Consider the following 14,735-nt stretch of genomic DNA (forward strand, 5'->3'; position numbering starts at 1 on the left):
CCTGGTCCTTGGAGATCTATAGACAGAGCGCCCTGAGCCCTAAGATAGGCAGGAAGAGGATGCTTTATATCTTGAGCACAGCCTGTGACACATCTCTTAGGTTTTGATATGCAAAAGAGCCCAAGGTCTGTATAAGCCTCACCTCAGGACCCTATCAGCCACATTAGGTCACACGACCTGAAGTTGGTCCTGAGAGACATGCCTTCCTCTTTTTTGTCCCCAAATCAGGGACCACAAGATTGTAGAGAAGTTCATATTTAGTGTCTGACACAGGAATGGTTGTAGTTGGTTGTGGATAATTGAGGGAAGGCTTCTGTCTGTGTCCCAGGACTAGATTCTCTGTAAGCAGGAGAGAGCTCCAACCCCTGGGGAGGTGGCAGAGATGGCAGGAGCTCTGGGTCCCTCACCTGCCTCTACTCATGCACCTACCTCTTTCCCTCCCCATCCTGGAAAAGGTATGAAGTCAAGGGGGCAGTGAAGGGGGTCTAGCCAAGACTAGAGAACCCTTTAGACAGGGTGTCTGAGAAAAACAGGGGGTGAAGGAATCCAGTCAGTCTCTAGGTGACGTCACTGGAGTTAGACTGGCCTTTGAGGTGGCAAACATGATGCCTACTCTGGTCCCCATCTTCCCATCCCAGACATACATTAAAAGTCAAGAGCTAAAAGCCTGTAGCTATGATCTCTACCAAGCCTGGCCATGTCTCAGAATGTGGATCTGGGTCAATCAGTGGGTCCAATCTGAGGCTGTGAAGGGGAGGGTGATTGGCTCAGAAACAGACAAGGAAATTGGAGAATGAGTCATTCACTTCTGGCCAATCATTTCTCTCTATTGGAATCTCTGCCTCTGGTCTCTCCTCTCTCCAATCAATCAACAATGAAGGAATAAATCACAAAGCAATCAGGAAGTTATGGGCAAAACAGAATGCTAAGGCCTGCAGATATAAATGAGAAAGTAGAACAGGGCCTGTTCTTAAGGTGCTCATATTTTCATGGCAGACAAAATATAATATTAATAATAACAATATTATGATTTGCAATAGCTATCATTTACTGAATGCTGTATCTCATTTCATCCTCATAATAGCACTAGCAGGTAGGGTCTATGAGGGAATGGCAGTGAGGCAACATACTGTTCCCATTTCACTGATGAGGAAGCTGAGGCAATCAGCAGTTAAGTGCCATGTTCCTAGGAGCAAAGCTAGTAAATGAATGAGGGAGGATCTGAGCTCAGGCCTTCCTGACTCCAGGCCCAGAACTCTATCCCCTGTACTCACCAGCTGTCAGGTGTCTATAGGTAAAGACATAGATCTATTGTCTGTCTATCCATCTATCCATCCATCTCTCTCTCTCTGTCTGCCCATATCTAGCCACCTGTCTCTTTCTCTCTTATACAGAATGACTTGGGTGTGAGAAGCTCCCAGTCAAAACCTCTCCAGGCAGCTTGGCAACTTCTCTACAAGGTATACTTGAGGGAAGTGCCTCCATCCTTGAGAAGTTAAGGACTTTACTCAGTATTCCTTGGCCAGCATGAGCCAGAAACAGTGCTGGATTCTGGGTTTCTTGACTCTTGCGTAACAATCAATAAACTTTGATTAAATGCCTACACCATGTTATGCATTCTGCTAATTGCTGAAGGGAGAAAAATATGCAAAACACATTCCCTGTCCTCAAGGTCTTACCACCTAATGGGGAGACAACATGTAAACAAATCTACAGAAAATCAAGCACCTTTCTGTCCATTATTCCACATTGCATTTTCTAAATCACATACACAGTCACACACACACACACACACACAGTCACACACATACACATGCTCACACATCTGTATCATTGATAACTACATCTGTATCATCCATATCTATATCTACCTACACTGGGAGAGGAAATGAGGACAGAGAGAACAGAGGGAGGTATGAGTATCCCTTCAAATATTTATGGAAAATTGTGCCACAGCCTGCCACTCATTCCCAACTTCTAACCAATTATTTTGTTCCCTACACCTGATCTGTGTAACCAATCAACATCCATCATTTAGCTTAAACTGAGACAGGTGTTTACCTGCTTTATTAACAGGTACTATCCCTCCTAATAAACTATTATCTTGCTCAGAGAAAATGTGCCTCAGTCTACATTTCCTGAACTCCACCAGTGACAGAAATTAAGTATCTGTTTAGGAATCAGCAAGCATGGGTCAGAAACAGGACAAAATTGTGGGTCTCTTATCACATTTTGATCATATGCTTTACAGTGGGCAAGAATTCTTAGGGAACCTGCAATGTAAAAGGGGACACAATTATATCTTATATAGGGCATTTTGGGGGGAAACATGTGTCAAGTGTCTTGTTTAGTTGTTTTGAGGTGGGATTAGAAAGTGGTTAAGGCATGGTCAAGGAGTAAGTAGTTCTTAAGGTAGCATGCACTTTAAAATCTACAGCACAAGCTTATTATCCAGAGTTCACTGGGAAATAGACCAAGGCGGGGGTGGGGGAGTGGGGGGGGGCCGGGGGGGGCTAGAAGGAAGTGTGGTTTTGAACCTGAAACATCACTAAGTCAGCCAACAGTCAGGGCTAGCTGAAATACCCAGCTTGCTTCCATCAAGTGCCTTGTTAGTCAAGATTATTGTAAGGGAATATACATTTGACTATGTCTAGGATACATATCAGTAAGGTCAGTAGGCAATAAATATTGTTATGTCCCAGTGCACAGCCAATTAGCAATACACAGGGAGTCCAAACTAATAAATTCTACATCTGCAGCTGGCCACAGTATCAGGAGGAGACATAAGTGTTTTCCTAAGGCATGCTGCCTTTGAACTGGAGAGAAACTGCTAGGGCCAATGCTTTGAAGCTAGGGAGAGATGTGATTTTGGAATTCCAGTCCACCACAGGCACCCAAGCAGAGGCTGTTAGAATCAGTGTCCAAGCATAAGCACCCAAGTACCCCATTAGAGCTTCATTCCTAGGTAAATGAGTTTTGCCAGTCACTAGATGAGATCACTGTAGCTGTTCTGAGCATTGTGGAGCAAAATGTTAGGTCTGCCCTTTCCCTATTTTCCCACTCCAGACATGAACTAAAAGTGAGGACCCATCCTGTGGTCCATCCTGTCCCCTGATTGTGACTGTTTCTAGAAGTATGGATCTGGGTAAATCTGTGAGACTATGAAGATGAGGGTCACTAGCTAAGAAATAGAGACAAGGAGAACGGGGAGAGTCATTCACTTCTGGCTAATCACTTCCATTCCGGAGAATTGCAAATGCCCCCATTTGATCCACCTACCTCCAGTCTCTCCTCTCTCCAATTAATCAACAGCGAATGAATACGTGAAAAAGCACTTATGTTTTACCTATTTTTAATATATATGCATATATATACATATATGTATGTATATTGATATATTTCCAATTTCATGTAGAAACAATTTTTAATATTCTTTTGTGAAAATTTTCAGTTTCAAATTCTCCCCCTCCCTTTTCTACCCAATTTGATATATGGTATACATGTGCAATAATGCAAAACATAGATTAATCATGTTGTGAAAGAAAACACAGACAAAGAAAAATGCAGTAAAACATGATGCTTTGATCAGACACTGTCAGCTGAAGAAGAACTTATTAAGCTGTGTGCAAAACAAAATGCTAATGCTGAGGATACAAAGGGAAAAGCAGAAGCAATCCATGCTCCAAAGGCACTCATAATCTAATGGGGATGCAAAATAATAATCATAAAAAGTATTATGATTATATAATTACTGTATAGCTTACATTTTTGACTGCCTTAAAGTTTGAGAAGTACATTAAAATCTTATCCCTTTTTTCCTTATAATGGCACTAGAAGGTAGCTGCTATTAGCTAATAGCACTGATATGTGGTAATATACCTTTTTATTGATTAAGAAACTGAGGCAGTAAAACTTGAAGTGGCATGGTCAGGGTCTCCCAGCTAGTCATTGTCTGAGGCAGGATTTGAACTAAAATTTTCATGAATCAAGCCTCTAGTATCTATCCACTATAGCACCTAGGATATATAAACACAGGTATTATTACAGATATTGATTTCTCCAGATATGATTTGGTCAGATAACGCCCAATGACAAAGATCCACCCATGACACTTGGCATTTTCTCTACGGCTCACAGTCTTAGGGATTTGTCTTTAGCACTCAGAGGTTAAGTAGTTATTAAGAAACATGGCCAGCATGAGTCAGAATTAGGACATGATCTTGGCTTTTTTAATTCTCAGGTCAGCTCTTTGTCCATTTTTCCATTTTGCCTCATCTAACCACATATATTTCCATCATTGTAACTATGTCTGTAGCATCTATCTATATCAGCTTTATCACCTATATCATGAGGTCTCTATCCACCTATACTGGGAGAGGAAATGGGTGCAGAGAGATATTGAAAGTTATATTGAGGGGCAGCTAGGTGGTGCAGTGAGTAGAGCACCAACCCGGGAGTCAGGAGGACCTGAGTTCAAATCCCACCTCAGATACTTGACACATTTATGAGCTGTGTGACCTTGGGCAAGTCACTTAACCACAATTTCTCTGCCAAAAAAAAAAAAAACCTGAAAAAAGTTATATTGACTCAGAGCCCCATTGTTCCCTTCCCAGCTTATCAATCTGTCTTTTAGGGAGGCTCTGTTGAGGAAGGAGACACCAAGTCAGTACCTTTTTGTATTACCTGCTTTTGTCTTGTACCCCTACCTGCAAATTAATCATTTTCTTGCTACCTTGGAGAAAAACTGAGATGCAAGGGCTCACCCTGTCCAGCTGACCTGGACCTCTCTGAAATGTCTTTAGGTTACCCATAAAAGCTGGCCCTGCCTTGAAGTAATTGCTGACCTTAATGGGTCAGCCTGTCAACATGCTGCTACCTTGAAAATCTTTTTACAAAATCTTTTTAGTTCTCTTTCTCACGGGATTTCTGTCATTAATCAAGGTGAAAGCCCAAATGAAGAATTTTACTTTCAAAAGAGAAAAGAGGGAAGCGCGGCAAACCCTTAGCCTATTTTTAAAAAGATGTGACTGAGCCTACCAATGATATTTCAGGAAAGACTTTTAGCCTTGGAGTCTGGCCATTCTAATTAAGTAGCCTTGTGAATTTGATCAGACCATTAAAGCTCTCTGATTTGGCAAATCTTGGGGAAGTCCCACTGAATCCAGCTTTGAAGCTAAGGATCCAGCAGCCAGGAGGCTTGAAGAGAAGGGGGATCCAGCAGGCACAGGCATGGGGATTAGGAGTTCCTTCATAAGTGAGGATCCTGGGTTGTAGAGAGAGTAAGCCTCATAAAATCAAAAGCACTTGCAGTTTTCCAAATTCCCTTGTGCCCTAGAGAATTGTGAGAATTGGGCACATACTTCTAGATAGGGCATCCCCAATTTGGCCAAAGGTCTGCTCAGGCCTCATACCCATTTGATCGCACTGGAGGCTGAGAGTGTCAGGCCCAAAAAGCACCTCCAAGCCTTTGTAGGTGCTTGGAGAGTGACCACCACTGCAAATCAAGAAAGGGATAGGGAGAGAGGAGGCTTATATTCCTTCTGGTCTTGACTGGAGATGGGCTTGAGGGTGTCAGGCAATTCCCTGTATAGGGCCACCAAAATACAGAGAAGTATGAAGTTTATCAAGAGCAGAAGATGGTTTCTCAGTGAAGACAATTCCTGGAACCCTTATGTCTGTTAAAAATTCCCACACTGAGATACTCTCTTAACTCTGGGGAGGAAGTGGGGAATGATAAGTGATCAGGATTAGAAGGGGGTGCTAAAAAGCACGAGTGAGCTCCTGGAGTGATCTACAGTCTCAGAAGTTCCCTCCTAAAATTCCAACTAATCAGTTTCCAAACTTTTTTCAATAATTCAATTTAATTATTCAAAAATCCCAGAATCTGCTAAATTGTTTTAGTTTATGTTTCTCCTGTATTTCCAGGTTGGCCAGACCAGAAATTACAAGGAAAAGAGTCTTCGTTTCCCTAGCTGCAGCCTTTGAAATCTCTGGCTGCCTGCATTTCAAATTTTACAAAATAATAGACTCATTTCACAGCACACACACGCACAATGACAGACAAATTGATAATTAACAGGGCAAATACAAACTGAGCTCAGAATTTAATGACAGAGAGGGGGAATTAGAGGCTTGCTGGAAATCCTCATCATGAATTGGCTGTAATTATCTCAAGGAAAGGGGGTTTGAAGGAATTTTCAAGGATCTAAGACCTGGCAGGGATGGATCCTGCAACTTTTGCTCAGAGCATCTCTATGGTCTTTGAGGGAAGCCTTGGAGTCCCTGATTTTTCCTACTCTCCATAACCTACATCCAGAGGGTAGCTGTCCTTCTCAAGAACAGAGCCCTTAAGGGAAGGGAGGGAAAGGGGAGATGGAGGAGGCAGCAGCAGCACAACAAAGTTATCCATCCTTCTTAGGGCCAGGGCAGGTAAGGGAAAGGTGAGGAGTAAGGACAAAGTGCATTTATCCTCCCCTGAATCAGAGCCTTTAAGGGAAAGGAGGCAGGAAGGAGGTGAGGAATAGGGCAGATAGAGTAGAGGAACAGCTAGGGCTGGAGTTGTTGGAAAAGAGGGGAGAGTAAGGTGGAGAAAATTAGCCAATACTGGGGGAGATGCTGAAGTAGCTTTGCAAGCCTTAAGGGAAGAGGCTTCTGCCTTTTGTTCTACCTCAGCTATCTCAGCAAACCCAAGGTGAAAACATTCCCACCCCTGGCTAGATTCTTTGTTGGCCTTTACGCTTAATTTGGTTTTAAGATAAAGTAACTTTGACTGGTCCTAAAGAGCCCTATTGTGGCCAACATAATTTGGGCTATCTTTAGTAACTGACACTAGCTCTGGCAATACTTATACTGATTTCCAAAGTTGGATTTGCAAAGGGGACCTAATTAATCCAGAGCGATTTAACGTGAATTGGTCCCCGCTCCCAGAGCTAGATTTAAAGGGAAATTTTGGACTTCAACCAAACCAGTGGGAGTCCTGTGGAAGCTGGGAATAGGGAGAACTTACCCTGACCCCATCAAGGCCAAGATTCCAGGAAAAAAAAATGAATCCTGAGGTGTTGCGAGTCCCTGGCCTCGCAACCAACTTGGAGATCCCCCCAAGACCCAGGCCTTTGCCTAGCAAAGGGCCTGATCTCGCGGACAATGAATGGGGTGGGAGCTGAAGGTGTTGAGTGACTCCGTTTATTATTTCAGCAAGCAGCATTTTTATATCTTTAGTGACGTAGGTACATTCTTTGGTTACGTGGGTAAAAGAACAGGTAAAATCAAGACACCTGGGTACTAGGACCGCCCCAACTCCACCTACTCTCCTCCCCTTCTCTTCCCGAGCTAACCTGAAGCTCCCTGCAGTCAGGCAGTCCAGGCAAAGAACCGGAAGTTCCATGTGCTCTGGCAAGCCCAGACAGAGAGCTGGAAGTTCCATGTGCTCAAGCAGGTCCAGGCAAGGACCTGGAATTGCTAGGGAGGCAACAAAGGCGAGACCCCTCCTCCTGGCTCCGCCCATAACTCAGAGGCCTGAGTTTATCTCAGCAGGCCCCTGGGCGTGGAGGTCTGAGGAGGGCAGGGCTCGGCTCTAACTCGGCCCGTAACACTGAGGCACCTGAATCATTGTAGCATTGGTGAGGTTGGGATGCAGTTCTGCCATTCCATCAATTCCATCCGCAGTCTACAGCACCATAACTGTCGACCTGAAAGATTGGTTAAAGTAGACAGACAAGCTAGGTGATGTGTAAATTCATATTGTTTATTCCCTTAAGGCTAGTGGATACATACATGTATGGAGCCAGACAAAATCTGACTGCCTGAACAGGATAATGAGAAAGTTTAAATGCATTTTTTAAAACAGTCTTAACTCAGCATGTCTGTGTTACTCAATTTTATGATCTCCATGTATGTTTAACTATGATACAAGAAAAGGACTTTTCTAAATTGAATAGGTTGTAAATACAATAAGATAAAAGAGTTGACAAGGGTCAACTGAAACTACAACCCAACGTTTCTGTGTTTAATTTACCATTAAATGCCCATAAAATATTAAGCAAGATAGTTTCTTGGGTTAAGGGTCTCATCCTTAATGGCTAATAGACAAAAGAAAGAATGCTCTTAGGTCAGCCCGATCTGGCCTTGTTGACATAGGAAGAGGTATTCTCTGAGTTTATTCAGAGAACAAAGAGACTGTTAGGTTCCAACTCTTCTTCTGGTTAATCAGTTTAAGCTCTTCCTCTGGTTAATCAGTTCAGGCTCTCACCCTCATTGAAGTTACTAAATTGATATTAAATGATTATCATGCCCCACCAGTCTCTGGTGAAGTTGTGAATTCAATAAGGTGATGTGCAGGGTCTGGTTGAGACTGAACAGGTCTTAGCCAGGGCTCATGAGAAAAACCTAGAACAATGTCATTCCTAGGTGAATGGGTGCTCTCATCCACTAGATGAGGTCACTGTGATTGTCCTGTGTATTAATGAGGTAAAAGATTATGTCCTTCCTGGTCTCCATTGCTCCATTCTGGACATACCTCATAAGAGAGGAAAATATATGCCTACAGGTATGTTCCAGCATAGGCCTGTCTGTGCCTTTACTTGGAAGATGGATATTGGTCAATCTGTATGCCCAAAGGGAGACAATGAAGCTGAGGGTGACTGGCTTAAAGGCAGAGGTGGAGAGGCTGGAGGCTGAGTCTTTCACTTCTGGATAATCATTCCTCTCCTAGGGGATGGCAATGGCCCATATTTGTTCTCACTTTCTCTATTCTGACATTTTCCAATCAATTAATAAAGTTTGAATCAATGAATGTGTTAATGGGACAGAGAGTGACCAGATGGTGACACTGAATTGATCAACTAGAAGAAACATCTGTGCCCTGACATTTGCAGGCTCTTGGCCAGAACCAAGGAATGACAAGTCATTGAGGAAAGGTCTGATTCATCTTAACTCTTTAGCTCTCACATGACTAATAGGAAAACCACTTCTAGAAGACAAGAGGTTTGTAGGCTGGGCCAGAACTGAATGAAAAGAGGAAAGGAAAGGGACTATGCATTTATATAGAACCTATTATATTCTGGGTATGGTGGTAAGTGTACTATAAATATTACCTTAATCACTATTGATCAGAGCAAATCAAAACAACTCTTAGGTACCACATCTCTCCTGTCAGGTTGGCTAACATGACAAAAAGGGGAAAATGATAAATGCTGGAGGAGATGTGGGAAAACAGGAACATTATTACATTATTGGTGGAGTTGTGAACTGATCCAGCCATTCTGGAGAATAATTTGGAACTATGCCTAAAGGGCTATAAAAATGTCCATACCCTTTGACCCAGCAATACCACTTCTAGGGCTGTATCCCAAACAAATCATACAAGTGGGAAAAGGAGTCGTATATACAAAAATACTTATAGCAGCTCTTTTTGTGGTGGCAAAGCATTAGAAATCAAGGGGATGCCCATTAATTGGGGGGTGGCTAAACAAGTTGTGGTATATGAATGTAATGGAATACTACTGTGCTATAAGAAAGGAGGAGCAGATGGACTTCATAATAACCTTGAAAGACTTACATGATCTGATGCTGAGTGAGGGGAGCAGAAGTAGGAGAACATTAGACGTGATTACAGACACACGGTATCTGTGATGACTAACTTTGATAAACTTGGTTCTTCTCAGCAATACAAGGTTCTAAGACAGTTCCAAAAGACTCATGATGGAAAAAGCTATCCACATCCAGAGAAAGAATTATGGACTCTGAATGCAGATTGAGGCAGACTATTTGCTCTCTCTCTCTCTCTCTCTCTCTCTCTCTCTCTCTCTCTCTCTCTCTCTCTCTTTTTCTGTTTTTTGGTTTTGTTTCTTTGACCAGTTTACTTTCCCTTTTGAGGTTTCAGATGTTGGTATAGTGTCCATGCCGTCCTCTTCCAAATTGGTATTTTGATCTTCCCTGTGTCCGTAATATGATTCAATGGTCTTTGGCCTTTTGGTGTGCTTTTTCATGGTGTTTTTTTCCTCCTAGATTCTAAAGGGGATCTCTGCTTCTGGGGCTCAGGGGGCTCTGTCTCAAGTTTCTTGTGTTGGGATCTGTGGGGCTGCTCACTGGCTTTGGGTGCTATGGCCTCTGGTTTTGAGAGGTATGGGGGAGGGGTGGCCTGGCTGCTGGAAGTCTCCTCTGCCCTAGGGCTGCTCTACAGCAGGGTGGTGCTGGTGTCTGCCACTCTCCATGACTGTGCAAAGGCATGTCTGGGGTCCTGGTGTTGACATTTGTTAGCTCAACCCTGCTGGGGCTCAGTTACTCTTGTTGTTCTGCTGAGGTGAGGCCTGCTGGGACACCTCTCTTCCTGCACTAGCCTCCTTCTGCCACCACAAGAAGGGTCCTCTCCCCAATTTCTCTCACTATATGGCTACTAAAGCCCTTCTTCTGGCTCCTCTGTTTCTCCCAAGGTAGTATTCTCTGAGTAAGGGAGGGGCAGAGGAAGAGCCAATTTACCTGGCCATTATGGCTCCTGGAAGTTCAAGAAGGTGAGTTTCAAACTTTTTGACAGTGTGTGGGCTGGAGGCCTCCAGGGTATCTGCTCCTGCAGCCACAGGCTCTGTTCTGGTATCTCCCGTGGCTTCAACAGACTCCCTTCTTGGGCTGAGAGGCCCGGAGCCTGATCACTGGTTACTTCGGCTCTGGGGCTGCTCCTTTTCCACCGTTCACTCACCTGGTGCTCTCCCAGCTCAGAGGTTCCTCTGGTGCTCCCACTTGTTGTGGTCTGGTGCCATTCCACATGTCCAGTGCTCCTGATGCTGTCAGTCTACTAGTGGCTTCGAACTCTCTCAAATTTGCTCAGATTCACTTTTTTAGACGTATTTGACAGAATTTGTGAGAGAGCACCAGTGGTTCCTTTCACACTGCCATCTTGGCTCTGCCAAGATATTTGTGTTACTATAAATTATCTGCTACTAAATGATAAAGTCTTATCAATCTGTGCATTCATTAAATCTATAGGTAACCTAGCCTTAGGAGAATATCTATGTTAGTTTGACTTAGCTGTTAGGGCTAGCTTCTCCCAAACAAGGGAACATTATCCTACAATGAAACTAAAAATAAAACAAAGTAATTAAATACTAACTGTTTTAAAAGTTATTTCTTTTCACACACTCATCACCTCTGTGTACATGCTGAAAAGTGTGCTGTCAAAGTAAGTGAATTTATTCAGAGGATTCAAAATTTCTCCATTTGCTGTAACCAATGGATGATGCCATGTCCAATGGTGGAGAACCTCTATTATCTTTTTTTTACATTTTTTTAAAATTATTTTTCCCTTCAATCACAAGTTGATTTTTTAATGCTTGTTGGTTTTTAAAAGATTGAGTTCTACATTCTATACCTCCTTCCTTCTATTCCTACCCCCTAACTTAGATAGTAAGCAATAAGATACAGGTTATACATGTGCAATCACGTAAATTGTTTCTGTATTATTTTGTACAAAAGACTTGGAAAAAAGAAAAAGAGTATGAGAAAGAAGGTGAAAAATCGAGTGTGCTAGTCTGTATGCAAACATTATCAGTTCTTTCTCTGGGGGCAGATACTATGCTTCATCATAAGTCCTTTCAGATTTTCTTGGATCATTGCATTGCTGAGAATAGCTTAGTCATTTACAATTCTTCATTGAACAGTATTACTATTGCTGTATATAATGTTCTCCTGGGTCTGTTCACTTCATTTTGCATCAGTTCAAGTAAATCTTTACAGGTTTTTCTGAAATCATCCTTCTTATTCTTTCTTATACTACAATAATATTCCTCACAATCATATGCCACAGATTGTTTAGCCATTCTCCAAAGGATGGACAACTCTTCAATGTCCAAATCTTAACCACCATAAAAAGAGCTGCTATAAAAATATTTTTGTATAAATAGATTCTTTCCTCTTTATTTTGATGTCTTTTTGGTATAACTCTAGCAGTGGTATTGTGGGATAAAAGCATACAAATAATTTTATAGCCCTTTAGGAATAGTTCCAAATTGCTTTCAGTCCATAACTCCACCAACAGTGACTTAGTGTCCCAGTTTTTCCATATCCCCTCCAATCTCCATCATTTTCCTTTTTATCATATTAGCCAATTTGATAAGTATGAGTTGGTGCCTCAGAGTTATTTTAATTAGCACTTCTCTAAACAATAATGATTTAGAGCATTTTTATATGATGATAGATAGCTTTGATTCTTATTCTAAAAACTGCCTGTTCATATCTTTTGACCATTTATCAATTGTGGAACGATCTGTATCTTTCTAATTTAGACTCAGTTCTCCATATATTTAAGAAAGGAAGCCTTTGTCAGAGTTCCCTGCTTTCCTTATAATTCTGTTGTTCTGTTTATGCTAAAACTTTTTAATTTTATATGATCAAAATTATGGATATTACATTATGTATTGTTCTCTATCACTTGTTTGGTCATAAATCCTTTCCTTATCCATATATAGGACAGATAAATGATTCCATGCTCTCCTAATCTGCTTATGGTATTACCCTTTATGTTTAAATCATGTATCATTTTGGACCTTATTTTGGTATAGAGTGTGAGATGGGTCTATACCTAGTTTCTGCTATAGTGTTTTCCAGTTTTCCCAGTAGTTTTCGTGAAGCAATGAGTTTTTGTTCCAAAAGCCTGGATCTTTGGGTTTATCATATACCAGATTACTAGTGGCATTTACTATAAGGTAATTTATACCTAATCTATTCCACTGATCCTTCACTTTATTTTTAGCCAGTACCAGATTGGTTTGATAATTATGGCTTTATAATATGGTTTGAGATCTGACATAATTAGACTGCCTTCCTTCAGTTTTTTTAAACCTATTCCCTTGATATCCTTGACCTTTCAAAAAACCTGTATTTTTCTGGTGTTATTTTCAAGCCAAAGTTAGCAAAAGCACCAGAGAATTGATCCATATATTGCTATTTAGTTACAATAGAAATAAGAGTAATTGTGGAAGGCTCCTTCATACAGTAAAAAAAGCCAAATTTAATTAATACAGGTTGTATTTCAGCTAATTCATGAGAAAGATATTGACAGTTTCCTCAAGAGAAACAAAGGATCTAAACATACCTCTAGAACTCTGGAAACTTTGGAGCACAAAAGTCAAGAGAATGGAACATATACAGGAGAGGTTGGACAAATCTGAACATGCCTTGATACTTGGGAGCAGTCATCTATATTTCCAATCTCCTATGTGCACAAAACATTTTTGGCCAATGTGCTTGGAATTTGATGGTCTTCCATTTCCATCACTAGGACATGATACACTTTATCAGAGATTCTGATATTTGGGAACAATTCTCCATCATATGTTTAAAATTGTCCTTTATTTTTTATCACTATTATTTCTTCTTTAAAATACCTGATTCATGTCTATTTTTAAACATCACACCTTTAACTTACTTTATTCTGTTATTTTACTTTAGAACAGTTAAAGTATTTATTGATCTTTGAGATTCCCAAGAATTTATAATTCTTGTTTTTCACTGGGGTCCCTTGAGTCACTATTCTTCATTGCATAGTATTCATCATATGGGGTTTCATTGCAGGAAGGCAGTCCTCTTATTGATTGAGAACTGATCTCTGATTCCCTAACTCACATCCAACAAAAGTTATTTGAAATGTCTTTCCTTTGCAAGCCTTCCACATCTATCTCTCACCACTGCATGATGGGACTATGGTAACTCCAAACCTCCATTTAAGGAAAAAGCTCATTTCAGAAATCTTATTTCTTACCTGCATCAACATTTTTGGGACTTCTCTGAGCCCCTGAACTGGGGTACCTTCTCGTTACTCCAATCCATTTTCATCATCTTTTTGAGTGTGTGTTATCTTCCTCTGTTAGACTGTCAGGTGCCCAAGGCTAGAAGAGTTCTAAAAGCCACCAGGAGAAAGAATTTCAAATACAATGGAAAGGACACAGAAATATGCAAGACTATTCCAAACCCACTAGAAATGAGGAGGGAATGGAAAAATGTGTTCCAGAGAGCAGTGAAGCTTGATATGCAGCCCAGGAAGATTTATCCTGCAAATATGAGCTTAGTGATGTCAGACAAAAATGGATGTCCAATGATAAAAAAAAGAGTCAAATATTTTTAGAAGGAATATCAGAACAGAAGACATTATTTGTTTCTTTGCACCCCACGGAACTCTTGCAAACATTAACCATGGACTGGGGCAGAAAGATACTGCAAACAAATGAAAAAAGGCAGAAATTATCAATATATCCTTTTATTCCACAATAACATAATAATGGAAATTGGTTCAGGGTCAACAAAAGATTCAAACTCAAATGGAGACTTAATGATATTTACACATTTAATATTATTATAATGTAATTTTGGGGGGACATAGGGAGCAGAGTGAATAGGATGTTGATCTTGGAGTCAGGAAAATCTTAGTTCAAATTCATCTTCAGACACTTACTAGCTGTTGTATCCTGGGCAGGTCATTTAACTCTGTTTGCCTCAGTTTCCTCATCTGACAAATGAGCTGGAGAAAGAAAAACCACCACTCCAATATCTTTGAATGGAAAAATATCACTTGCTCATTATTAGGCTAGCTACTAAATTAATCTATCTATTCAGTGCCATACCAATTGAACTACCAAAAAATTATTTTACAGAGTGGGGACAAAATAATAACAAAATTCATCTGGAAGAACAAGAGGTCTAGGGTATTAATAAAAAGAAATGCTAGGGAAGGTAGCCTAGCCAGATCA

The sequence above is a fragment of the Trichosurus vulpecula genome, chromosome 3, assembly GCF_011100635.1.
Source record: "Trichosurus vulpecula isolate mTriVul1 chromosome 3, mTriVul1.pri, whole genome shotgun sequence".
Classification (NCBI taxonomy): Eukaryota; Metazoa; Chordata; class Mammalia; order Diprotodontia; family Phalangeridae; genus Trichosurus; species Trichosurus vulpecula.